Genomic DNA, 27,149 nt, shown 5'->3' on the forward strand with positions numbered 1-27,149 from the left:
TGTTAAAACGTGTGCTATTTGTAGCGTGTGTTAAAAATTTTATCCCGTCTAAATTTTCGCACGATTCACTATAAGCATACTTGCGTTAAAGGAGACATATCCTATAAATATTATGAATGTGCCAGTGAATTATACACCTCTAGATATAGAAGGATTGTACTAAAAAAGTTGTGTTTTGGGCTGATTTTTTAAGAAATTCACCCAAAACCCCACTAGCCCCGCCCATCTGTTCCACTTCCTGCTGGCTGAATTCTCTGGATGAGCTGGGAGCCGACGGCCCTCCGTACCCTGCACTGTAGGATAGGAACCAATCAGCAGCTAGGCTGACCTGATAGGGAACTGAAGCCTGTCTGTGCTTGTGTGACTGCAGGGCTGTGATTGGCTGATTGGCTGTCCCCCTCCTACTGTGCTTCTGGCAGGGACCGTTAGGACACGCCCACTCTCCTTTTCAAACTCAGACAGAGAAGTGAGAGGATCTATAGGGAGCTCAGATAAAGGGGCCATTGTTACAGATAGGGTTAATGTTTAGCCCAAAGGGAAACCAGCACCGCATATTATTCATAATTGCCTACAAAATTAGGGGTTTTCCCCATTTATCCTATATGTCTCCTTTAGTTTACGCGCGATACTGCATGCGATATTTTAGTCGCGAAGACTATTTTCGTGTGGTATTTGACGGTAAATGCGCTAATCAACGCACGCGTATAGTAGCCGCATATAAATAGTAGCTGCATATAAATAGCAAGCCTTTGCAACAAATAGCCTTTGGTTCCTACTTACTTTACTTGTATGTAATGTATGTATGGCACGCCTATTATTATGTGTGTAACTTATGTTCTCAAAGCTGTGGACTACAACAACAAATTAGGCCAGTAAATGGCGGGGGCATTTAAGAAATATTTTGCCAAATACTTAGGGGTCCGTTTACTAAAGTGGCTTAAATTTAGTGGCACATTTTAGACACAGAATAAATGCAAAATAGGTTATGGCCAGTTTATTAAAGGGGGACAAATATAATATTGCAATTTGATTGGCAGTTATCACACTCGCCAGAAAATATGCTACGTACTAATTAACGCAAGCTTTACTATTCAGCCACCTTAACACCTCCTCAACGCAGATGTTATTTCCAGGGTTCCCGTGTGTCCCTGCACACAATTCATTAGAACAAATAGAATGGTGCACTTGTGCTTTTAGGAGTATGTATAAGCACATGTACTTTTGTTTAGTTCGCTTTCGTGTATATATATATATATGGAATAACCTGCACTGCTGCACATAAATCAATGTCCTAAGTCGTAGAAAGGGGGCCTAAGGGGGACCATAATGTTGGATGCAATAAAAATTATTATGGCACATTGATTAATCTGCTTATCCAAAGTCTACAGATAAGCTATTAGCAACAGTAGTTTTCATCCTATACTCCTACTTTGTAGAAATCCATGAGAGTGTCATGTGACCCCTGGTCTCTTCTCATGTAGAAACAAAATTCATTTTATTTACACATCTTATCTGCATAGTAAACATGTGGCCTATAACCCAATGTCTCATTTAATGACTGCCTCTATAGTTACACATGCACCCAAAAGGAGCACAGAGGTAACTACATGGCACCCTCCCCCCATGCTATCCACTTTTCGCTCTCAGGTAGACCCTGAGCAGACCCTTTGGTTCAGGCCTGTTACTGCGGGGTATGCTTGTATCCTGCAAGGTTAAAAAAATGGCGGATTGCATCCTTTTTATGCACTTTGAGAGGGGGAGAGAAATAGAGTATTGTGTCAAATCAAATTGAATGCCTTGATATTCTAGGATCAGGTAGGGAGACTGGTCAGGGTGATTCTGCTATGAGGGAAGGTGAGAAAGTTACCTCATGTGGCTTTTTGAGGCCACTGGTTGCTTTAAAGGGGACTTGTCACAAATATTTCCAAATAAATTTCTACCTTGTTAGTTTATCAAAATAAACTTTATTTACATTATATCAATTATTTAATTTTGTTTAATTCAGTCTTGGAATTCGCAAATACATCAAGCAGGCAGGTGCCATATTGCGGGCACTGCTATTAAGGCAGACGCCCACCGCGCTGCCATCGGCGGGGATGCCCGCGCGCCGTTCTCCCTCTGCGCCGGCTCCTTCCTAGTGGGCGCGCGCGCACTTCCACCATGTTAAAGCGCTTGCGCGCTGGCGTGATGACGTCAGCGCGCAATGGCGTGAAATTCAAAGGTATTTAAAGGGACTTTTGCCATTTTTCATTGCCCGTGATAGAATTTGATTCTGGTGCCTTCCTGAGCTTCGTGCATTTGTTCCTGGTAGTGTTTTCCTGTTTTTGACCCGGCCTGCTCCTGACTATTCTGATTTCCGTAACCTGACTCCGGCTTGTACTTTGACTCCGATATTGTCTCATCCTGCTGTGCGATCATCCGGTTTTGACCCTTGCCTGTCTGACTATCCTTGATTTCTGCCTGCCTTGACCCAGCCTGCCTGACTACGAACTTGCCTAACCCTTTTGTACTGTGATCTTCGGCCTAACTGACTCTTACTACTGTCGAGCCCCTTTGCTTGCCAGAACTCCTCGCCTTGGTCCTCTCGTTAAGTCCAGGTGGCATCTGAGTAGCTGAGGGCTCCTCCCGAAGCCAAAGGCGGTCACAATACTGGTGAAGCCGAGCTGAGACCAAGGAACTTGGCATTAGTTTTGGTTTAGGGTGCTGACCGTGACAGAGTGCAGTGACATCTAGGAAGTGCAGAATGGAAAGTGAAAGCCTGAGGCATAGAGGCGGGGCAGGCAATATATGATTGACAGTTTTTTAAAAACCTTTATAACAGGTATTGATGTTTTAATAAAAATGATTGCAAAACAATTTTTTACGTCAAGGAATTTCCACTTTTTTTTACTAGAAATCATATTCTTTTTTTTAGTAAATTTATGCTCTCTGCTCTAGTGAGTTCAACAAACCAAATGGTAAAGCTCTTTCTGGGTATCACAATATAGCAATATGGGATAAGTATGGCAGGGTTCAAGTTTATGACATTTGAATCCTCCATATGTCCCTTATTGAAAAATACCCTTCCCTATCAATTCTCTAATGTGTCTTTCATAAATGCATTTTAAATCATGTATCTAATGAGTTGCAATAGGCGAGTAATCCCTCTTTGTTTTTAGTATAATACATATGCTCTCAAAGTCCTGTCTGTCAAGCATGATTTCCTTCCCTACACACTGGAACCTGCACTCACAGAGAGTACCAAACTATAGTCACTGCAGATTTATATTAGGGCTTCATTTTGTTCATCCTCTCTATGGGTGAATACTTTGAATAAACTGGCTGTGTTTGCATCTCCTGGCTTTTCATACAAAGGCTCTTTTTTCAAATAACCAATCGTGGTTCCTCATCCTCTGTAAAATGGAGGATGAAAAAATTTGGGGGATCTTTTACAGAGAGCTTGAATACAATCTGAAATGGTTTAGCTATATATTCATATATAATTATAAATCATCCAGTGGAATCAGCGTTGTAATGATGTAGCACTGGGCTCCCCAGGCAAAAAATCTTCGGAGGGGCCCTGCGTGCAGCAACCTACCCACCCGCGTCTTATTGCCATTGCCCCACCTGCCCACTGCAGATAGTTCACATCAGGCGCTCACATATTTAGGGGCAATAGAGCGGCTATAGAAGAAGCAGACCCCCCAGCTTTGGCCCCCTGTTCCCCAGGCCCTCTCCTGCAGGGGCAGGCCGTGAAAAAGCTTGGGGGCAGGGTTATGACTTATGGGGTAGGAAAATGGTTGGGCTGGGCAGAAAAAAGGTGAATGGGTCTAGAAAATGGATGGACTAGGCAGGGAAATAAGAAGAGCAGAGGTGGGCCAGTGGTTATCAGGGGAGATTGGCAGTGGAGAGGGTCATTTTCCCGCAATGTTACAGTAACTGGCATTCAGTGTGGGGCCCACTACCATGATGCCATCCCTTCCCAGTGAGGGCCGGCTAGTGCCTCTCAAGGCCACTTCGGCGAATTCGGCAAATCGTGGCGCCGGACATGCTATCCCACCGGCGATTTACATTCTAGCCGGTGGGATGGCATTGAGGGGAGATTAGTCGCCCGTGACAATGGAGATTTGTTGCGGCCTGACTAATCTCCCTGTAAGTCACGGCCCTTACAAGAAAGAAAACCATTTACAGATATAGCTGAATTGCACAGCTATAAAATATATTATTTATAAAAATGTATTTATTTCTAAAAAGCAATATGTAAAAACAGTTTTATTATAAAAATATCTTTAACTGATACAAGATATGTATAAAAATAGATTTATAAATAAAAAAAACATTTCCATATATGGCTGAATCCCACAGCTGTAAACTGTACAAATATTAAAGTACGTTTTTACAAATATAGCTGGATTGCCCAACAATAATACTATAAAAGTACAATCATCATTATGCACTAGTTATTACAGGTAGCCATAATACAGGGAAATGTCCATGTCGCGCTGCCGCTGTTTGAAGAACTGCACTCTTCCCTTTGCGGTATATTGGCAGGCCATTTCTCTCTCTCCTTGGGCTTTTCTTTTTAGAGTTTCTCTCTCCTCTGGTGGAAGTGGAATAGAAAACTCCAGCTGGTCGAGGAGGTCTTCCCACTTTTCTTCACGCCGAGGAGGTGATTTCTTTATTTTTGCCTCAGACTGGATGTTTGGTGCTGTTGTGCTCGAGCTTGGAGCTGGTCTTTTCTTCACATCAGCACTCACACCAGCGAGAGAATGATTTAACTGTTGTTGGTTTCTGCTATTGGTCTGAACCTGACCACGTTTTGGTGAAGGTGGCTTTGGACACTGATTTTGTGCCTGTTCTTTAGGTTCTCTGATTTGACTTGTCAAAGAAGTTTTTTTACCTAGAGCATAAAATGTATTCACTGATTCAAACAATTTTTGCTGAAGGTTACTGCGATGTTTTTTGGCAACTCCTTGATCAGCGGGATCAGTGTTTTTTCTCTTTCTCTTTTTTGGTTCACTAGAGACACTGCTGACCGGTTTATGTTTTATTTTTGTTGCCTTCTTTGTTTTTTTCTCACTTACTGCATTGACCTTTGAATCGTCAGACAGTTTAGGGCTCAGTTTAATAGGTTCCTCTGTAGATACGGTCATAGAAGGTTCATCACTTAATGCTTTGTTCTGTTCAGAGGACTCAATTGTACTGTTGCCAGACTGCTGAACAACTGAGGTAGCAGAAATATCAGACTTTGGTGGACTTTTAAGTTCTTGCTGAAGTTGTTGTTGTCCACTCTCTGTAATGGAACTTAGGTCCATCTGTTCTAATGGGTTCTGTAAAGCAATGTTCTCTGCATTCGAATGTTGTTGCATATTAATATTTGCATTAGGTATCTGCATAGAATTTTCACCCTGCTCAGAAGTTTGCTGGAACTGGTTTCCTAAATCCAAAGCTGAACTATGAGCAGTTGTTGCCATATAGTGGCTAGACACAGCTGGTACAAGGTATCTTTGTATAACCACAGGATAAAGCCGTCCATATATGTCATATACATAACAGGGAATTGCCTGGGGATTTTGAGTTTGGTATAGGGGTGCTCCTGCTGGGACAAATTGTTGGATGGTATAGCCAACTAGTCCTTCTGCAACATTATTATTATTAGAATATAGAGGATTGTAGTTCACATTAAAATCAGTAGGGTTGGTAGAATTGTTATGATCTGGGAGGAGACAAGATAAAATGGAATAGATTAATAAGTGCACCCAAAAGGGGCAATACCCAGTGCTAGTTTACCCTTAGTTTATATATTCAGGGATATTTTGGAATGTTTATAAATTTGTAAAGCAATGTAATTGTTACTCTAGGGTCTTTTAATGCTAGCATATATACACTATATATAGTATGATAGTGTGTGTGTATATATATCTATATCTATCAAAATAAAACAGCCAGCACCAAGGGTCTTTGTGTTTCAAAAAATCTCTTGTGTATTATAATTGCATGTACAACCGATGTTTCGGTCCCTTTTGGGACCTTTTTCAAGGGAAAAGGTCTTACCTTCCATAATACACAATTCTATCCAAAGTAGAAAAAGAAAGTCTTTTATAGAGATTCAGTTCTCCCTCTCAGGATCGCTGAACCAACTGAAATGTTCAAGCAGCATCTCAGCCTGAATACTGGTCACTATGATGATGTCACAATGAAACTGATAAGGTCTCCATGGAGACTAATCCAATTACAAAGTGTGCCTGACTACTGGTTGTATGGTGATGTCACAATGGAATTGATGTCTCCATACAAAGTAGTGTCTGATAGCAAACTGCACATTAAAAGTTTACAGATATGTTGTTACTTATCTCAATACATGATCAAACATTTAAAAAAAAGTTTACATTATCTGAAGTATATAAATAAGTGTACATTGACTATTCCCTATACCAGGATGCAATATTTTATGAAAAACATTTTTGCAGATTCCCTGCACTAACAAAAAAGTCCAAATTATAGAATGTTTTCCGAGCCATTGAATAGTTCCCCAACATTTTGGCTCCCCCCTAATTATGAATTAGGGTTTTTTTTCCCTTGAAAGTGGACCTGTCACCCAGGCCTAAACATCTGTATTATTAAAGTCCTTTTCGAATTAAACATGAAACCCAAACTCATTTTTTTATTAACACACTGCGCACACTGTTATGTGCTCTCTGTATTGCTGTCAGTCTCTGTCCTCCTTTTCGGTTCTACATAATCCAGTAACCCGTGTTCTGTAATTTACCCTGTGAAAAATCCTCCTTTCCCCTGCAAGTTCTAAAGGCTGTGATGGCTGCAGTTAGTCCATCCCTGTTCTAATGAAATTTTCTTCATTTTGTTTCCCTAACGTACAAATAGATACCTTAAAGGAGACCTATCAGGGCTGATTCACGAAAGTGTGTTAAAATGTGTGCTATTTATAGCGTGTGTTAAAAATTTTATCCCGTCTAATTTTTCGCACGATTCACTATAAGCATACTTGCGTTAAAGGAGACATATCCTATAAATATTATGAATGTGCCAGTGAATTATACTCCTCTAGATACAGAGGGATTGTACTAAAAAAGTTGTGTTTTGGGCTGATTTTTTAAGAAATTCACCCAAAACCCCACTAGCCCCGCCCATCTGTTCCACTTCCTGCTGGCTGAATTCTCTGGATGAGCTGGGGAGCCGACGGCCCTCCGTACACTGCACTGTAGGATAGGAACCAATCAGCAGCTAGGCTGACCTGATAGGGAACTGAAGCCTGTCTGTGCTTGTGTGACTGCAGGGCTGTGATTGGCTGATTGGCTGTCCCCCTCCTACTGTGCTTCTGGCAGGGACCGTTAGGACACGCCCACTCTCCTTTTCAAACTCAGACAGAGAAGTGAGAGGATCTATAGGGAGCTCAGATAAAGGGGCCATTGTTACAGATAGGGTTAATGTTTAGCCCAAAGGGAAACCAGCACCGTATATTATTCATAATTGCCTACAAAATTAGGGGTTTTCCCCATTTATCCAATATGTCTCCTTTAGTTTACGCGCGATACTGCATGCGATATTTTAGTCGCAAAGACTATTTTCGTGTGGTATTTGACGGTAAATGCGCTAATCAACGCACGCGTATAGTAGCTGCATATAAATAGTAGCCGCATATAAATAGCAAGCCTTTGCAACAAATAGCCTTTGGTTCCTACTTACTTTACTTGTATGTAATGTATGTATGGCACGCCTATTATTATGTGTGTAACTTATGTTCTCAAAGCTGTGGACTACAACAACAAATTAGGCCAGTAAATGGCGGTGGGGGGGAATTTAAGAAATATTTTGCCAAATACTTAGGGGTCCGTTTACTAAAGTGGCTTAAATTTAGTGGCACATTTTAGACACAGAATAAATGCAAAATAGGTTATGGCCAGTTTATTAAAGGGGGACAAATATAATATTGCAATTTGATTGGCAGTTATCACACTCGCCAGAAAATATGCTACGTACTAATTAACGCAAGCTTTACTATTCAGCAACCTTAACACCTCCTCAACGCAGATGTTATTTCCAGGGTTCCCATGTGTCCCTGCACACAATTCATTAGAACAAATAGAATGGTGCACTCGTGCTTTGAGGAGTATGTATAAGCACATGTACTTTTGTTTAGTACGCTTTTGTGTATATATATATATATGGAATAACCTGCACTGCTGCACATAAATCAATGTCCTACGTCGTAGAAAGGGGTCCTAAGGGGGACCATAATGTTGGATGCAATAAAAATTATTATGGCACATTGATTAATCTGCTTATCCAAAGTCTACAGATAAGCTATTAGCAACAGTAGTTTTCATCCTACACTCCTACTTTGTAGAAATCCATGAGAGTGTCATGTGACCCCTGGTCTCTTCTCATGTAGAAACAAAATTCATTTTATTTACACATCTTATCTGCATAGTAAACATGTGGCCTATAACCCAATGTCTCATTCAATGACTGCCTCTATAGCTACACATGCACCCAAAAGGAGCACAGAGGTAACTACATGGAACCCCCCCCCCCCATGCTATCCACTTTTCGCTCTCAGGTAGACCCTGAGCAGACCCTTTTGTTCAGGCCTGTGACTGCAGCGTCTGCTTGTATCCTGCAAGGTTAAAAAAATGGCGGATTGCATCCTTTTTATGCACTTTGAGAGGGGAAGAGAAATAGAGTATTGTGTCAAATCAAATTGAATGCCTTGATATTCTAGGATCAGGTAGGGAGACTGGTCAGGGTGATTCTGCTATGAGGGAAGGTGAGAAAGTTACCTCATGTGGCTTTTTGAGGCCACTGGTTGCTTTAAAGGGGACTTGTCACAAATATTTCCAAATAAATTTCTACCTTGTTAGTTTATCAAAATAAACTTTATTTACATTATATCAATTATTTAATTTTGTTTAATTCAGTCTTGGAATTCGCAAATACATCAAGGAGGCTATTAAGGCAGACGCCATCGGCGGGGATTCCCGCGCGCCGTTCTCCCTCTGCGCCGGCTCCTTCCTAGTGCGCGCGCGCGCACTCCCACATTGTTAAAGCGCTTGCGCGCTGGCGTGATATCGTCAGCGCGCAATGGCGTGAAATTCAAAGGTATTTAAAGGGACTTTTGCCATTTTTCATTGCCCGTGATAGAATTTGATTCTGGTGCCTTCCTCAGCTTCGTGCATTTGTTCCTGGTAGTGTTTTCCTGTTTTTGACCCGGCCTGCTCCTGACTATTCTGATTTCCGTAACCTGACTCCGGCTTTTACTTTGACTCCGATATTGTCTCATCCTGCTGTGCGATCATCCGGTTTTGACCCTTGCCTGTCTGACTATCCTTGATTTCTGCCTGCCTCGACCCTGCCTGCCTGACTACGAACTTGCCTAACCCTTTTGTACTGTGATCTTCGGCCTAACTGACTCTTACTACTGTCGAGCCCCTTTGCTTGCCAGAACTCATCGCCTTGTTCCTCTCGTTAAGTCCAGGTGGCATCTGAGTAGCTGAGGGCTCCTCCCGAAGCCAAAGGCGGTCACAATACTGGTGAAGCCGAGCTGAGACCAAGGAACTTGGCATTAGTTCTGGTTTAGGGTGCTGACCGTGACAGAGTGCAGTGACATCTAGGAAGTGCAGAATGGAAAGTGAAAGCCTGAGGCATAGAGGCGGGGCAGGCAATATATGATTGACAGTTTTTTAAAAACCTTTATAACAGGTATTGATGTAAATTTTTTTATTGTTTTTCCATCAACAAAAGCAAAAATAAAATCAAAAGGAAAATAAGTAAGAACAAATAAACACATTAATGTTGCTATACCTTAGGTTACAGTTAGGCATTGGTTGTGCGTTCTGGCTTAAGGATTAAGGGCAGATTGTTTGTCTAGAGGGTGAGTTGGCAGGTTGGTTGTGGGTTCCATTGGCATCACTGAGCCCCAGGGTCCATGTTGCACCAAACGCCCCATATTTTCTCAAATTTGTCTGCTGCTCCTCTTGTTTTGTACGTGAGCTTTATGAGCGGCAGGGCATTGTCTATTAGTTGTCTCCAAAAGTTCACTGTGGGTAGGTTGTTGCCCATCCAATGCATAATCACTGTCTTTTTAGCATAAAACATAAGAGTGCGAAATCTGATTCTAGCTGCATTGGTGAAGAGGATATCATCAATGACCCCTAGTAGACAGACCACTGGGTTCACTATCTGGGGGGTGCCTATTTCCTGGGCCATGGTGCTCGTTACCTCCCTCCAAAATCTGTTTATGGGGGGACACAACCAGATCATATGTATGAAGTTAGCCCCAGAGGTGTTGCATCGGGGGCAGAGATCATCCTGCCTTTTACCCATTCTCAGTAACTTTAAAGGGGTTATATAGATTTGGTGTAGGGATTTGTATTGGATGAGTCTGTCCTTAATTGAGATTAGGTATTCATAGGCTGTATCTGTGGCTTCCTCCCATTGGTCCTCTTGTAGGTCAGGGATTGCTTGCACCCAAAGTTGGTGGGCATGAGCAAATGGTGCTGGTCGACTTACCATTATATTTTTGTATAAATTGGATAGGAGTTTTTGGGGTGAAGGGGAGTATAATGTATCCTCAAGAGAGGTAGTTACCTTAATGGGAGAGAGGGAGTGGAATTGGGCTTGGAATGCGTGTCGTAATTGGAGGTACCTGTACAGCTGTATTCGTTGGTTAGGTCTCCCTTCTTGTAGAGTCTGAAAGTTTGGGAACATGTTCTCAGGGAGGAGATCATCAAGTTTTTTAAAGCCCATGCGGGCCCAGTATTCAACATCGGGTAAGTCATAGAGATGCGGGAGGAAAGAGTTTTTCCAAAGGGGAAGGTGCGATGAGGGGAATGGCAGAGGATGGCCCAAGATTTTAAGTGCAGCAGCCCATGTTTGGTGTGGGGTCTTCAGTGTATGAGGAAGGGTAGCCATGTCCGATATTTTCCTATAGGGGTATGAGCCCAACCCTTCAATTGAGTGGAGGATAGAAGCTTGCAGTTGCATGTTGGGGTTGTATGGGTTGGGTGAGAGACACCAATGTAAATAGTATATTTGTGAGGCCAGGTAGTAGAAGTAGAAGTGAGGGAACCCCAGACCACCTTTGTCTATGGGGGATGTTAACCTTTCCCAAGAGATACGAGGCACCTTGTTTGCCCATATAAATGGGTTGATTATCTTGTTGAGTTTCTTAAATAGAGAGCGGGGGATTGTAAAGGGGGAGTTGTGAAATACGTAGAGGAATTTTGGTAAGTATATCATTTTAACAATATTTACTCGACCCCACAGTGAGAGTGGTAATTTCTCCCAATTCTTGAGTGCCTGAGAGAGTGAGGTCATTAAAGGGTCTAGATTGAGTTGCATATATGTCTTGGGGTCTGCATGTATTTGTATCCCCAGATACTTAAATGATGTAACCACCTTCAGGGGTGTGTTTAGGGCGACCTGTGCTTCTGGGGGTGGGTCAATGTGGTAAAGTTGGGATTTTTCCCAGTTGACTTTCAGTCCCGAGTATATGCCAAAGTTCTGGATGACCTCTAATAGAGTGGACAGTGAACTTGCTGGGTCGGCTAAGTATATTAAGATGTCGTCCGCAAAGAGTGACACCTTTTCTGTTATATTAGCAAAGTTGAGTCCCTTGATACCTGGATTGTTGCGTATTATGATGGCTAGGGGCTCAAGGTATTGATGTTTTAATAAAAATTATTGCAAAACAATTTTTTACGTCAAGGAATTTCCACTTTTTTTTTACTAGAAATCATATTCTTTTTTTTAGTAAATTTATGCTCTCTGCTCTAGTGAGTTCAACAAACCAAATGGTAAAGCTCTTTGTGGGTATCACAATATAGCAATATGGGATAAGTATGGCAGGGTTCAAGTTTATGACATTTGAATCCTCCTTATGTCCCTTATTGAAAAATACCCTTCCCTATCAATTCTCTAATGTGTCTTTCATAAATGCATTTTAAATCATGTATCTAATGAGTTGCAATAGGCGAGTAATCCCTCTTTGTTTTTAGTATAATACATATGCTCTCAAAGTCCTGTCTGTCAAGCATGATTTCCTTCCCTACACACTGGAACCTGCACTCACAGAGAGTAGCAAACTATAGTCACTGCAGATTTATATTAGGGCTTCATTTTGTTCATCCTCTCTATGGGTGAATACTTTGAATAAACTGGCTGTGTTTGCATCTCCTGGGTTTTCATACAAAGGCTATTTTTTCAAATAACCAATCGTGGTTCCTCATCCTCTGTAAAATGGAGGACGAAAAAATTTGGGGGATCTTTTACAGAGAGCTTGAATACAATCTGAAATGGTTTAGCTATATATTCATATATAATTATAAATCATCCAGTGGAATCAGCGTTGTAATGATGTAGCACTGGGCTCCCCAGGCAAAAAATCTTCGGAGGGGCCCTGCGTGCAGCAACCTACCCACCCGCCTCTTATTGCCATTGCCCCACCTGCCCACTGCAGATAGTTCACATCAGGCGCTCACATATTTAGGGGCAATAGAGCGGCTATAGAAGAAGCAGACCCCCCGGCTTTGGCCCCCTGTTCCCCAGGCCCTCTCCTGCAGGGGCAGGCCGTGAAAAAGCTTGGGGGCAGGGTTATGACTTATGGGGTAGGAAAATGGTTGGGCTGGGCAGAAAAAAGGTGAATGGGTCTAGAAAATGGATGGACTAGGCAGGGAAATAAGAGGAGCAGAGGCGGGCCAGTGGTTATCAGGGGAGATTGGCAGCAGAGAGGGTCAGGGAAAGGAACGATTTATAGGGCATTACCATTGCAACCCTACCTGACAATAACACCCCTGGGGAGGTATAACATCTAGGGTTCCCTCTGCATGTTGCACCTACACAGTCAAATGACTTGTACCTAGTAAATCACACGAATTAGTGCCCAGTTTATGAAGACGTGTTCTAATTTGCTTACACTGGGTGTCCAACCCTTTGTTAGGGGCCCAGATGTACAAAAATGTCAGTGCATGAGTAATATAGTGAAAAATCTTCGGAGGGGCCCTGCGTGCAGCAACCTACCCACCCGCGTCTTATTGCCATTGCCCCACCTGCCCACTGCAGATAGTTCACATCAGGCGCTCACATATTTAGGGGCAATAGAGCGGCTATAGAAGAAGCAGACCCCCCGGCTTTGGCCCCCTGTTCCCCAGGCCCTCTCCTGCAGGGGCAGGCCGTGAAAAAGCTTGGGGGCAGGGTTATGACTTATGGGGTAGGAAAATGGTTGGGCTGGGCAGAAAAAAGGTGAATGGGTCTAGAAAATGGATGGACTAGGCAGGGAAATAAGAGGAGCAGAGGCGGGCCAGTGGTTATCAGGGGAGATTGGCAGCAGAGAGGGTCAGGGAAAGGAACGATTTATAGGGCATTACCATTGCAACCCTACCTGACAATAACACCCCTGGGGAGGTATAACATCTAGGGTTCCCTCTGCATGTTGCACCTACACAGTCAAATGACTTGTACCTAGTAAATCACACGAATTAGTGCCCAGTTTATGAAGACGTGTTCTAATTTGCTTACACTGGGTGTCCAACCCTTTGTTAGGGGCCCAGATGTACAAAAATGTCAGTGCATGAGTAATATAGTGAAATATCAGCCTTATTGGGCCTTCCGGTGAATCTAGGAGAGCACATACGCATTTTCCCACAATCTTACAGTAAATGGCATTCAGTGTGGGCCCCACTACCATAATGCCATCCCTTTCCAGTGAGGGCCGGCTAGTGCCTCTCGAGGCCACTTCGGCGAATTCGGCAAATCGCGGTGCCGCACATGCTATCCCACCGGCGATTTACATTCTAGCCGGTGGGATGGCATTGAGGGGAGTTTAGTCGCCCGTGACAATGGAGATTTGTTGCGGCCTGACTAATCTCCCTGTAAGTCACGGCCCTTACAAGAAAGAAAACTATTTACAGATATAGCTGAATTGCACAGCTATAAAATATATTATTTATAAAAATGTATTTATTTCTTAAAAGCAATATGTAAAAACAGTTTTATTATAAAAATATCTTTAACTGATACAAGATATGTATAAAAATAGATGTATTAATTACAAAAACATTTCCATATATGGCTGAATCACACAGCTGTAAACTGTACAAATATTAAAGTACGTTTTTACAAACATAGCTGTATTGCCCAACAATAATACTATAAAGTACAGTCATCATTTATGCACTAGTTATTGCAGGTAGCCATAATACAGGGAAATGTTCATGTCGCGCTGCCGCTGTTTGAAGAACTGCACTCTTCCCTTTGCGGTATATTGGCAGGCCATTTCTCTCTCCCGTTGGGCTTTTCTTTTTAGAGTTTCTCTCTCCTCTGGTGGAAGTGGAATAGAAAACTCCAGCTGGTCGAGGAGGTCTTCCCACTTTTCTTCACGCCGAGGAGGTGATTTCTTTATTTTTGCCTCAGACTGGATGTTTGGTGCTGTTGTGCTCGAGCTTGGAGCTGGTCTTTTCTTCACATCAGCACTCACACCAGCGAGAGAATGATTTAACTGTTGTTGGTTTCTGCTATTGGTCTGAACCTGACCACGTTTTGGTGAAGGTGGCTTTGGACACTGATTTTGTGCCTGTTCTTTAGGTTCTCTGATTTGACTTGTCAAAGAAGTTTTTTTACCAAGAGCATAAAATGTATTCACTGATTCAAACAATTTTTGCTGAAGGTTACTGCAATGTTTTTTGGCAACTCCTTGATCAGCGGGATCAGTGGTTTTTCTCTTTCTCTTTTTTGGTTCACTAGAGACACTGCTGACCGGTTTATGTTTTATTTTTGTTGCCTTTTTTGTTTTTTTCTCACTTACTGCATTGACCTTTGAATCGTCAGACAGTTTAGGGCTCAGTTTAATAGGTTCCTCTGTAGATACGGACATAGAAGGTTCATCACTTAATGCCTTGTTCTGTTCAGAGGACTCAATTGTACTGTTGCCAGACTGCTGAACAACTGAGGTAGCAGAAATATCAGACTTTGGTGGACTTTTAAGTTCTTGCTGAAGTTGTTGTTGTCCACTCTCTGTAATGGAACTTAGGTCCATCTGTTCTAATGGGTTCTGTAAAGCAATGTTCTCTGCATTCGAATGTTGTTGCATATTAATATTTGCATTAGGTATCTGCATAGAATTTTCACCCTGCTCAGAAGTTTGCTGGAACTGGTTTCCTAAATCCAAAGCTGAACTATGAGCAGTTGTTGCCATATAGTGGCTAGGCACAGCTGGTACAGGGTATCTTTGTATAACCACAGGATAAAGCCGTCCATATATGTCATATACATAACAGGGAATTGCCTGTGGATTTTGAGTTTGGTATAGGGGTGCTCCTGCTGGGACAAATTGTTGGATGGTATAGCCAACTAGTCCTTCTGCAACATTATTATTATTAGAATATAGAGGATTGTAGTTCACATTAAAATCAGTAGGGTTGGTAGAATTGTTATGATCTGCGAGGAGACAAGATAAAATGGAATAGATTAATAAGTGCACCCAAAAGGGGCAATACCCAGTGCTAGTTTACCCTTAGTTTATATATTCAGGGATATTTTGGAATGTTTACAAATTTGTAAAGCAATGTAATTGTTATTCTAGGGACTTTTAATGCTAGCATATATACACTATATATAGTATGATAGTGTGTATGTATATATATCTATATCTATATATATAGTGTATGAGTGTATGTATACTTATGGTCAGAATGTACTCTGGAATATTCCAGCAGAATCTCTACCTAATTACTGGTCACTATGATGATTTCACATTGACATTGATGAGGTCTCATCCAATAAAAAAATTGTGCTATTAACTAATCTACCACTAGCACCACTATAACTAAAGAATAAACTGTCTTTTACCCTTTTGTATGTTTATGCATACTTATGAACACATTGTTCTCTATAATGTAAGCCAATATTAGTCTTACCTTCCATAATACACAATTCTATCCAAAGTAGAAAAAGAAAGTCTTTTATAGAGATTCAGTTCTCCCTCTCAGGATCGCTGAACCAACTGAAATGTTCAAGCAGCATCTCAGCCTGAATACTGGTCACTGTGATGATGTCACAATGCAACTGATAAGGTCTCCATGGAGACTAATCCAATAACAAAGTGTGCCTGACTACTGTTATCGTGATGTCACAATGGAATTGATGTCTCCATACAAAGTAGAGTCTTTTAGCAAACTGCACATTAAAGGTTTACAGATATGTTGTTACTTATCTCAATACATGATCAAACATTTAAAAACAATGTTTACATTATCTGAAGTATATAAATAAGTGTACATTGACTATTCCCTATACCAGGATGCAATATTTTATAAAAAAACATTTTTGCAGATTCCCTGCACTAACTAAAATGTCCAAATTATAGAATGTTTTCCGACCCGTTGCATAGTTCCCCAACATTTTGACACCCCCTCAATTATGAATTAGGGTTTTTTTTCCCTTTAAAGTGGACCTGTCACCCAGGCATAAAACTCAGTATAATTAAAGTCCTTTTCAAATTAAACATGAAACCCAAACTCATTTTTTTATTAACACACTGTGCACACTGTTATGTGCTCTCTGTATTGCTGTCAGTCTCTGTCCTCTTTTTTCGGTTCTACATAATCCAGTAACCCGTGTTCTGTAATTTACCCTGTGAAAAATCCTCCTTTCCCCTGCAAGTTCTAAAGGCTGTGATGGCTGCAGTTAGTCCATCCCTGTTCTAATGAAATTTTCTTCATTTTGTTTCCCTAATGTACAAATAGATACCTTAAAGGAGACATATCATGTGAAAATTAAGAATAACCCTCCAAATATAGTAGGATTAAAAAAAAGTTCCTAATAAAGTTGTGTTTTGGACTGATCTATTGAGAAATTCCCCCAAAACCCCACTAGTCCCGCCCATCTGTTCCACTTCCTGCTGGCTGAGATCTCTTGATTTCCAGTGGGGCCGGCGGCTCTCAGTACACTGCACGGTAGGATAGGAACCAATCAGCAGCTAGGCTGACTTGATAGGGAACTGAACCCTGTATTTGCTTGTGTGAGTGCAGGGCTGTGATTGGCTATCCCCCTCCTGCTGTTCTTCCGGCAGGGACCATTAGCACACACCAACCCCTCATCTAAAACACGGACAGGGACCTGAGAGAATCTATTGGGACCTCCAATGAAGGAGTAATTTTTACAAACAGTATTCATTTTTAGAGTAAATTGAAACCAGCACCATACATTATTCATAATTGTCTACAAAATTAGGGTTTTTTAAATTAACCATCCATTTATCCATTATAAAGAATTAATGGAAAATAAAGTGTATTTTTCTATTACTGCTATCTGGCCCAACGCTGGAGTTATAAATACCAGCATGCACTCAGGCCGGATGTAATTACTATTAGAGTGTAATTGCCACTAGAGAGTACAAGGGCCATAAGCAAATGAAATAAGTACTGTACATTCTTCTCTTAAATTGGAAAATTTTACATTTTTCTTTTGAATTGGATATTGATTTGTTTATCTTTACATGGGTTTCTTTTTTTCTCTTCCGTCTTGCATTTCTAAAATTAGAGCTCTTATCAGTTTGGTAAGTGTACACTAATAGAGGCTTTGCAAATGCCAATATTCTAGCATAACGACCTTCACGGCAACATTCTCAAATCTGTTCATTTATTGTGTAACATTAGGCTCCCCTGTTGCCTGGAAACATGCCCACTGCTTGTGGTACGGCTGTTCATCAGAGGGGGTTAAATGCATCGAGCCTTGCTCATCGGGGAAAGTTGAAAGAAGGATGTGTTGACAAGGTTCAGGTTGAAAGAACTTGATTGTTTGATGAAATCCATTAAGTAGGGGATTCAGTCCGTGGAAAATGGTGGCCCACCCTAAAAGACATTCAAGGTGAGATTTAGCAGTAATAGTCTATGGTTTTTGAAATCCCTGTAACTTCAGAACAGTGACTTTTATGGCCATGTTTTAGAAGGCCTGCTTATTCAAAACATTTTAAAGGGAACCTATCACCTTAATATACAGTATAATTCCAAATTCTTCAGTTTCCTTCAGTTTTGGAATTACACAATCACAGCAAACAGGCAGGCGCCATTTTGTGGCATTGTTATTAAAGCTTTGTAAAAACTCCAAAACCTTGTTTATGTACCAGAATGAGGGACCTGGTGCATATACCCATGCAGGGTCAGACTGGGGGGTGCAGGGCCCACCGGGCGACTACCGCAGGCGATTAATCTTCCCGCAATGCCATCCCACCGGCAAGAATGTAAATCACCGGTGGGATGGCATACACTTTGCCTCTCAAGGAAACTTTGGGCGAATTCAGGAAATTGTAGCAGCGCGTATGCCATCCCACCGGCGATTTACATTCTAGCCGGTGGGATGGCATCGCGGGGAGGTTAGTCGCCTGCGTTAACAAAGATTTGCCGTGGGCGACTGATCTCCCCGTGTGCCACTGCCCTTATAGACATCAGTGGTGTTTTTCTTGTTTTAACAAATGTTTATTTTCTATTTGCCCATGGGTTTAATGTTGACTCTTGTACTGAATTAAAAAAAAATTAGCATTATAATAGAAAACGTCAATATAACCTAGAGGACTCCAGCAGGTTTGATCTTCCCTGTATATTACAATCTTCCCAGCTGTGAGACATTTGGAGATTGACTAAGTCTCTTCCATGAATAGCTGAGTTATTCTTAGATGTGAATGTGCTTCTGCGAAGGCTAAGCAGCCACTACAGTGAGTGAATAAAGGAACATTCTCACCAAGTTTTTTTCCCCAAAATTTATTATTTCTGTCTCTCTATAAATTTATAGGAAGGGTAATACATACAACAAATAGCAGCCATAAGGGGATGTCTAAAGCAAATATTGTATACAGTTGTACAGGAAGATGGGTTCACATGCTAGGCCCCATCAGCCAATAATGGACAGAGCTGTGTCTTTTACTCCCACACTACTTCCAGTTACAGTTAGAGCTGCATTATTTCCTGGTGGTCTCTGAGGGGGCACACAGACCATTACAAGGGAAAAGATGTAAAAGGGCAATATTTACTGATATATATGTTCCAGTTTAGTAAGATTATTTAATAGGTCATTGAAATGTAAATACCCGTTGGTCAAGCTTGCCAAGAAAGCTGCCAGAAACAACATAATTTGTAGAGGTGGCCAACCATGGGCTGATAAGAGCTACAGACAAATTTGCAGCTTTTTGGCCTTTGTTTTGGGCCTGAAAATCACACGGGCAGATTTGATTTTGCCATCCAAAGAAAGGTATGGTGATGTGGTACTTATCTGATAGGACTGTAGGCCCCTCTGTATGATCGCAGGCCAACGATTGGATCAGCTTGATTTGTTGTTGTCAGTTCTGGCATTCATGTGTGAGTGATGTCTGCCCAGGGTCAGACTTGGGGGTGAAGTGCCCACCGGGGCTCCCGCCCCAGGAGCCCTGCAGGTGCCCACGCCCATAGCCCCCCCAGAGGGGCCCCCCGCACCCGACATGGAGTGCTGCAAGGGTCGGGTCTGGGCGGCCCAGTCCAAACCTGCATCTGCCCCTATTCTTGGCCTAGACTGCTGTATTGTATTGTTTCACTTCCTGCTGCACTCAGCAGACTGCACTGTAGGATAGGAACCAATAAGACCTTATGTGACTGTAGGGCTGTGATTGGCTATTCCCCTCCTGCTGTGCTTCTGGCAGGGACCAATAGAACATGCTTGCCCCTCATTTGAAACATGAACAGGAACCATAGCAGATCTATGGGGAGCTCCAATAAAAGGGCAATTTTGAAAGATAATATTAATTTTTAGCTTAGTGAAACCAGCAGCATATATTATTCATTATTGCCCACAAGATTGACATCCATTGGAAGGAGCTTCCATTTGAAGCAGCGTAGGTGGTTTTTCACGGTGAGGGCAGTGAGGTTATGGAATGCCCTTCCTAGTGATGTGGTAATGGCAGACTCTGTTAATGCCTTTAAGAGGGGCCTGGATGAGTTCTTGATCAATCAGAATATCCAAGGCTATTGTGATACTAATATCTACAGTTAGTACTAGTGGTTGTATTTATAGTTTATGTATGTGAGTGTATAGATTGGTAGGTGTGGGTTGGGTGTGCTGGGTTTACTTGGATGGGTTGAACTTGATGGACACTGGTCTTTTTTCAACCCTATGTAACTATGTAACTATGTAACTATCCTATGTGCAAAGATACTTCCTAGCTAGAGCTGCAACCAGGGTGAGAACTTAGGGCTCCAGACTGAGCAGGAATGCCATAGGAGTTGTGTTTGAGTATGGTATCAACAATGTATCACCACTATATACACAATACACTCTTTCAATCTGAGGAGGCTATAAATATTTTCCAGCAGAATGACTTATTCTTTAAATTCCCCCAAGACAATCCAAGGGGGTGCCAGGCTGTCACTAATAACAGCCATAAGCCATTTGAGGAAAGTGCTGTTCCTTAGATATGACAGAAGTGCTGCAATTTGTGCCACAGAACAGAATGTTCTTCTGCAGAACCATCAGTGCACATCACTCTACTAGACTTTCTCCTCAGGAAGTCCCAAAGGATATGTAATTAATATTGCCGTGGTAATGTTTTTGGCTTAGTTATCCATCAAACTCTACCTTCTTCAGCTAACTTCCAATGCCATTTTGTTTAATCTGACATTCTTACCTTCAAGCTTCATTATACTTTATCCAACAGAAGAGATAAAATGTATGGACCAAAATGACCCTAGTGTCTTGCAGAACTCTGGAATGTATCAAGTTTTTCTATAAAGCTCATTGGGTGTGCATTGCATCTAAGTGGGATTAACTAAAAAGCTCCTGGTACAGTAATTAATGCCACCACCAAAGTAATCATACAGTATTCTCTTGTGGAACGGAGTGATTGTTGCTAAGAAATAAAGAAAAAAATTCTGGGTGCACTGGACAGATTAGCCCCAACCTAGTTACCCATAATTAGCAATTAGTTGATCCGTCTGCTGCAGGTATAACTAAGGCACATTTCTGATTGGCTGCTATTGGTAACTGCCATGGGCCTAATTTGTTAGTACATAGACATCACTGGGACCACAAGAAAAGAGAATTAAACTCTCTGCTGTAGTGTAAATAGAATTATACTGAAAATGCACAGCTCTGCTGTCTATTTATGCAGGCCTGGATTTGTGGGCAGGCCATGAAGTCCTAGGCCTAAGGGGCAAAGATCCAGGGGGCGACATGCTGTCTGCTGGCCCATCTGAACTGGGGACTGGGCAGGAGATTTTGACAAAGTTTGAATTTTGAGAGTTTGAATCTCTCGCCCACCCAGTCCCCAATTCTGGCAATAGGAGGAAGTGTGAGGAAAAAATTAAGGTTGTGTGAGTGGGTGGGGGTGTGTGAGTGGGTGGGGTGCTGTGAGGGGGCGGGGGCTACTAGGAAATGCCCTCCACTTTAAGCAAAACAGGGATTAAACGCCCAAATGGTTGCCCCTTTTTTGGTCACCTGACTGTAGCAGGGGTAGCAGAACTAGAAGAACCTACACAGAATGGAAAGAAGAGCAGTTTGACAGTAGCAGTTAGGTGGGAAGGGTTAAACTTGGTGCAAACTCCATTGACCCCAATGAACTGACTTATTAGAAGATTAATTAATTTTAAGAAGTAAAATTACTAGTTATTGGGCCCCACAGCAACATCACTGGGCCCCTAAACTTACAGAACAAGACATTTTTCTTAAACATATATTGCAGTTGCTTGTCAGTCCCACAGGGCCCCCTATAGATTAGATCTTAGCCTTTTATTTTCTAACGTGTAGTAGACTGATCCAGTATAATTTTTGATTGGTTGCTGTGAGTTATTTGCTAGGGTTAGTTAGTAAATGAGCCCAAGGCACTTTGAGAAGGTGCCAGCATTTATGGTGAGACCAAGGGCAATGGCGTCAGACATGGGCATGAAGAATGGAGGAGGGAGTGGAAGAGGTGGCCCTAGACTGAAACAAGAATGCTCTGTTACAATGTCTCCATCATTCAGGTAAATCAACCTGCACCCTAAAGTCTAAAGGAAGAGCAATGGGGGTCACCCCAAACCCATAAAGGACTCTATAAATAACTCAATTATATTATTAATTAATGAGTGGGGCAGCCTACCATGCTCAATCTCTGCTATACAGGCATTTACCTCCCCAGGTTATAGGTTTCAGAGAAACGCCTAATTCTTTTCTACTATACAGACACATAGAATCCTAAAATCAGCGGGAATCATAATAAAATATATTCCCTCTGTGACTATTTAAAGTGACTCTGTATTTTTAAATAGCAAATTGTGGTCATTGGATCAAATGCAGAACAAAGCTAAACTGGACCTCGGTGTAAATAATCCCCAAACTTGGGTCTCTTCAAATATAGAAGGATAAGGGGGCAGTAGGGGAAAAGGATACAAGAGAGAAAGAAGCAAGGTTCCAAAATAGGGGATATTATTACTCACACATAAGGGTTGATTCACTAAAGTGCGATAACGCATATCGCATGCGCGATTCGCTAAAGTATTATCGCATGCATTAAATTTCACGCTACCGCATGTGTTCATTTTAACGCGTTGCGTTAATTTGTGCGCAGATATAATACTAACGCATGATTATTATAGAAAAGTACAGTTAATGAGCTTTTGGCAACACAATATGGACTTTGCAGCGGGATTTATTCCAGTCTGTGTTGGCCCCAGAGTGATGCAGCCGCCAGTTTGCAGGGAAATGGGCATTTTCATAAAAGTAGTTTTACGAAAGTAATGCCATGTATGGATAATATGGCGTGCGTTTTTTCGCACGCGACGACTGTTTGTGCGCAATGCATTGATTAGCGTGCGTTCCGTCAAATACCGCACAAAAATAGTCTTCACGACTTAAATAACGCAAGTAGCACCGCGTCTAAATTAACGCAAGTATCCTTTTAGTTAATCGTGCGTTAAGACGCGAAAAAGTAGACGCAATAAAATTTTAACGCATGCTATAAATAGCGCACGTTTTAACACACTTTAGTGAATCGGCCCTATAGTGCTTTATAGATATTACACATTACCCCTGCCCCAGTGGAGCTTTCAGTCTAATTCTCACATTCACTATGGTCAGTTTTGTCATTACTCAGGTTGCCTGTTGGTTTTTATAGTATTGGAGACGTGGGGAGAACATACAAACTCCTTGCAGGATCAGGCATAAATGAGAAGTATGGGGGGGGGGGTGATGCTCAGCAGAGTTACACTTGTAAGAAAATAGCTGAATGAAGAAAGAACACAGAATCCAAGGGAAAGCCAGGGACGGAGAGGCAGTGAGATGAGGAGGAGGAAAACTATAGTTGAGCATGAAAGAGAATATGAGCGGAATGGGTGAGGGAGGAGTCTTCCCCAGAGGTAGAGAGAATGGAGAAGGCAAAGAGGAAGGGCAAAACATTAAAACCAGAGAAAGAAATGCTGGGTGCTACAGAACTGCTGTAAGGAGGGGTCACGGAGAGCCAGGGGCTCACACCTACATGCACAACCTGCAGAGGTGCCACTGACCTTGGCACACACACAGCGGGCAAGGTTTGCACTGAGCTTATCCCACCTCTCTGCCAGGTAAGGTGCATGCTTGGCTCTTCACTTCTTACTAAACAAATAAGAACCAGTCCTAGGGCATAGGGTAAAGAGGAAAGGTCTCAACAAACTTCTTAAACAAAATACCTAGAAAGCTGAATTTTGGCTATTTTCTGCACTTCTGTCTTCTACCTTTGATAACTATGTGCTGTGCATGTCTAAGGTTGCACCTCATTCCCTGAGTCAAAAACATTATTAGTACTTTGTGGTCTGTGTCTTCTTGCTTTCAAGTATGTTGCCAAGATTGTAATACAAGTGTAAGCACTGCTGGCACCAGAAATAGAATTACTCTTAAACTACTGGAGTATGAATAAAGGAGACATGGGCATTAGCACCATATTATGCACGGGCACAGCTGGCACTTGTGTGGTTATTGACTCTGAGACCTTTGGGCTTGCAGGCTGCACGGTGGCAGACAAGGGCAGTTTGGAGGAGCACAACTTTCCAATAGATACGAGAGTGCAGAGAATATTTGGGGAACGACAGGTCAGAATAAGCACGGCACGGGAATAAGCACGGCTGATAATTGTAACACTGACTGTAGAACTGGGGAATTATGTGGGGAATTGGCTGCCAGCGTGTGACACTGAATAGTAATAAAGCTGCTAAATACATTAATTATCAGATTTTTTTTGGTTCTCTTCCCTCAGATATATACTGTGATGTATATGTGTCCTAATGCATGTAGGTAGATAGACAGACAGACAGATATATGATAGACTGACAGGTAAATTGATTTTATTTTATACTTATATCATTACTTATTAATTTGTATTATTATTTATATCTCTCACTCTTTTATACCTATTTTAATTGTTTATTCATATGTATCTATCATCTATCTGTGTTATCTATCATCATTTATCTATCAATCTATCTGCATCTCTTTCTTTCTTTCCTTTCTTTTTACTATAATCAATCTGCCTATATCTATCCTATATCAAATTGTTCATATCTATCTATCTATTATCTATCTAGCTATAATCTATCTCTCTATTATCTATCTATTTATATCTATCTACATCTATCTATCTATCTATCTATCTATCTATCTATCTATCTATCAATCTATCTGCATCTCTTTCTTTCTTTTTATAATCAATCTGTCTGTATCTATCTATCTGTCTGTCTGTCTGTCTGTCTGTCTGTCTATCTATCTATCCTATATCAAATTGTCCATATTTATCAATCTATCTATCTATCTATCTATCTATCTATCATCTATCTATCTATTTGTATCTTTCTTTTTTCTATAATCAATCTGTCTGTATCTATCCTCTGTCAAATTGTTTATATCTATCTATCATCTATCTATCTTTCTGTCATCCATTAGTCTGTATCTATTGATTTATCTATTTATTAACCTATCTATATTGTATCTATCAAATCTATCATCTATCTATCTATTTATCTATCTATCTATCTATCTATCATCTATCTATCATCTATCTATCTATCTGTCTGTCTGTCTGTCTGTCTGTCTGTCTATCTATCTATCTATCATCTATCTATCTATCTATCTATCTGTCTGTCTGTCTGTCTGTCTGTCTGTCTATCTATCTGTCTGTCTGTCTGTCTGTCTCTATCTATATATATATTTATCTATCTGTATCTCTTTCTTTCTTTAATTCATCTATATGTCTGTCTATCATCTATCAGTCTATTAGACATCTATCTATCTAATCTATTTATATTGTATCTATCAATCTATATATTATCTACCTATCGCTATATTTATTGTACTGTATATAATGCAATAGCATACTATAATAAAAAATGATTCAGTGTCAGTCTTGGCATACATACTAATGCGCCATTTGCAATAACAGGTGCAATAAAATATGTATGTTCCTATAATATATATCTCACCATGTGACAGTCCTGGTTCTGGCACCTTATTATGTCTCATTATTATCAGTTGCTATGGGCATCCATTAATAATGCAGAAAGGATTAACCCTTGTATAGCAGAGGTGCCAGTCTGTACTAATGGCAACCCCTGTTCAGAACCAGGTAATCACACGCAGATGGTGGGTTACTGAAAACTAAATTCCAGGCGATTTCGGCAAATCGCCGAAGTTGCCTCGCGAGGCATTTTCGGCGATTTGCCGAAATCGTCTGTGCAGCGTGTGCCATCCCACTTGCGACTTACATGTTCGCCGGTGGGATAGCAACTGATGGCAACTCGGGGAGATTAGACGCCCGTGAACAGGGAGATTTGTCGCGGGCGACTAATCTCCCTGTGTGCCAGAGCCCTAAGGGCTGTGACAGACGGGGAGATTAGTCGCTGCGCGACAAATCTCCCTTGTCTCGGGCGACTAATCTCCCCGATATGCCATCCCACCGACTTGAATGTAAATCACCGGTGGGATGGCATATGCGGCGCCGTGATTTCCCGAAATCGCGGATGGTTTCCTCTCAAGGCAACTTCCCCAATTTCAGGAAATCTAGGTGCCGCATATGCCATCCCACCGGTGATTTACATTCAAGCCAGTGGGATGGCATTTTGGGAAGATTAGTCACCCGTGACAAGTGAGATTTGTCGCGCGGCGACTAATCTCCCTGTCTGCCACAGCCCTTAGGGTGAAGACACACGGAGCTACTAGTAGCAGCTACTTGTCACGGCTACAAAAATAGACAATGCTGATCATTTACTGATAATTGTCTCTATGTGTGTTTTAGCAGAGGCAATTCTCAGTATTGTCTATGGCAGGGGAGTTTCCGGAGTTTAGTAGCCGTCACAAGTAGCTGCTACTAAGTAGCTCTGTGTTTTTGAAGACACACTGGGCTAGTAGTAGCAGCTGCTTGTCATTGCTACTAAACTCCAGATAATACCCTGCCATAGACAATACTGAGAACTGCCTCTGCTAAAACACACATAGAGACAATAATCAGGAAACGATCCACATTGTCTATTTTAGTAGCCGTGACAAGTAGCTGCTACTAGTAGCTCCGTGTGTCTTCACCCTTAGCTCTTCTACTCCTGCCTCTCTCTCTCTATCAGATAGAGACTGGCTGAAGCTCTTGGGAGTAGTAATTCAGCAAGAGCAGCTGCAGTTTGTATATCTCTAATTTCAAATAATTCTGGGTTGCAGGAAAAGCAGAAATATTATTAGACATGAAAGTGCCAGGTGCAGAGATGTACCCGATGCATTGTAATACAACAACGCTCTTTCTGAGCCATTGAATTTGAGAATGTTAATGGACATACAAAATGACATGGTAGAGATAGTGACTAATAAATATCAAGTATTCGGGTGGGGGGGGAGTCAGGGAAAAAAAATCTCTATTTGTTTTGTTTAAGGTGGAGAATGCATTGGAAAGGGAATGTAAAAGATTGATCGGTTCCTGTTCAGGTTCTGTTCCGGATTGATTCTGTTTTTGTTCAGTGTAATCCCAGGCTTATGTGTGCAGACCAGAAACTCAGCAAGCTGACAGGGAACACAGCACAGCAGACCTAGAGACAAGAAGCCCATGGGGATGCATCTGAAGAGCTCAACATGATTATTCTGGAACTATTTTATCTGAATGGCATGTACAGTCAAGCACATCTGATCCAGATGAAATATTCTCAGATAACAAC

General features: G+C 41.6%; 1 protein-coding gene across 5 annotated transcripts in view; it reads left to right on the top strand.

Moving 5' to 3' along the window:
- LOC100487239 (glucagon receptor) overlaps window positions 1–27,149 on the top strand; it is a 77,530-nt gene that overhangs the window by 25,218 nt on the left and 25,163 nt on the right. The window contains exon 1 of one of the 5 annotated variants that reach the window (XM_031893575.1): window positions 23,061–23,549. The exons of 3 other annotated variants lie outside the window; for them this stretch is intronic. The gene's annotated coding sequence lies outside the window, so the exon portion shown is untranslated. Of the gene's footprint in view, window positions 1–23,060; window positions 23,550–27,149 lie in introns of those variants that run through there. One more of the 5 variants, XM_012970970.3, reaches the window with a different exon arrangement.

The sequence above is a fragment of the Xenopus tropicalis genome, chromosome 9, assembly GCF_000004195.4.
Source record: "Xenopus tropicalis strain Nigerian chromosome 9, UCB_Xtro_10.0, whole genome shotgun sequence".
Taxonomy (NCBI): domain Eukaryota; kingdom Metazoa; phylum Chordata; class Amphibia; order Anura; family Pipidae; genus Xenopus; species Xenopus tropicalis.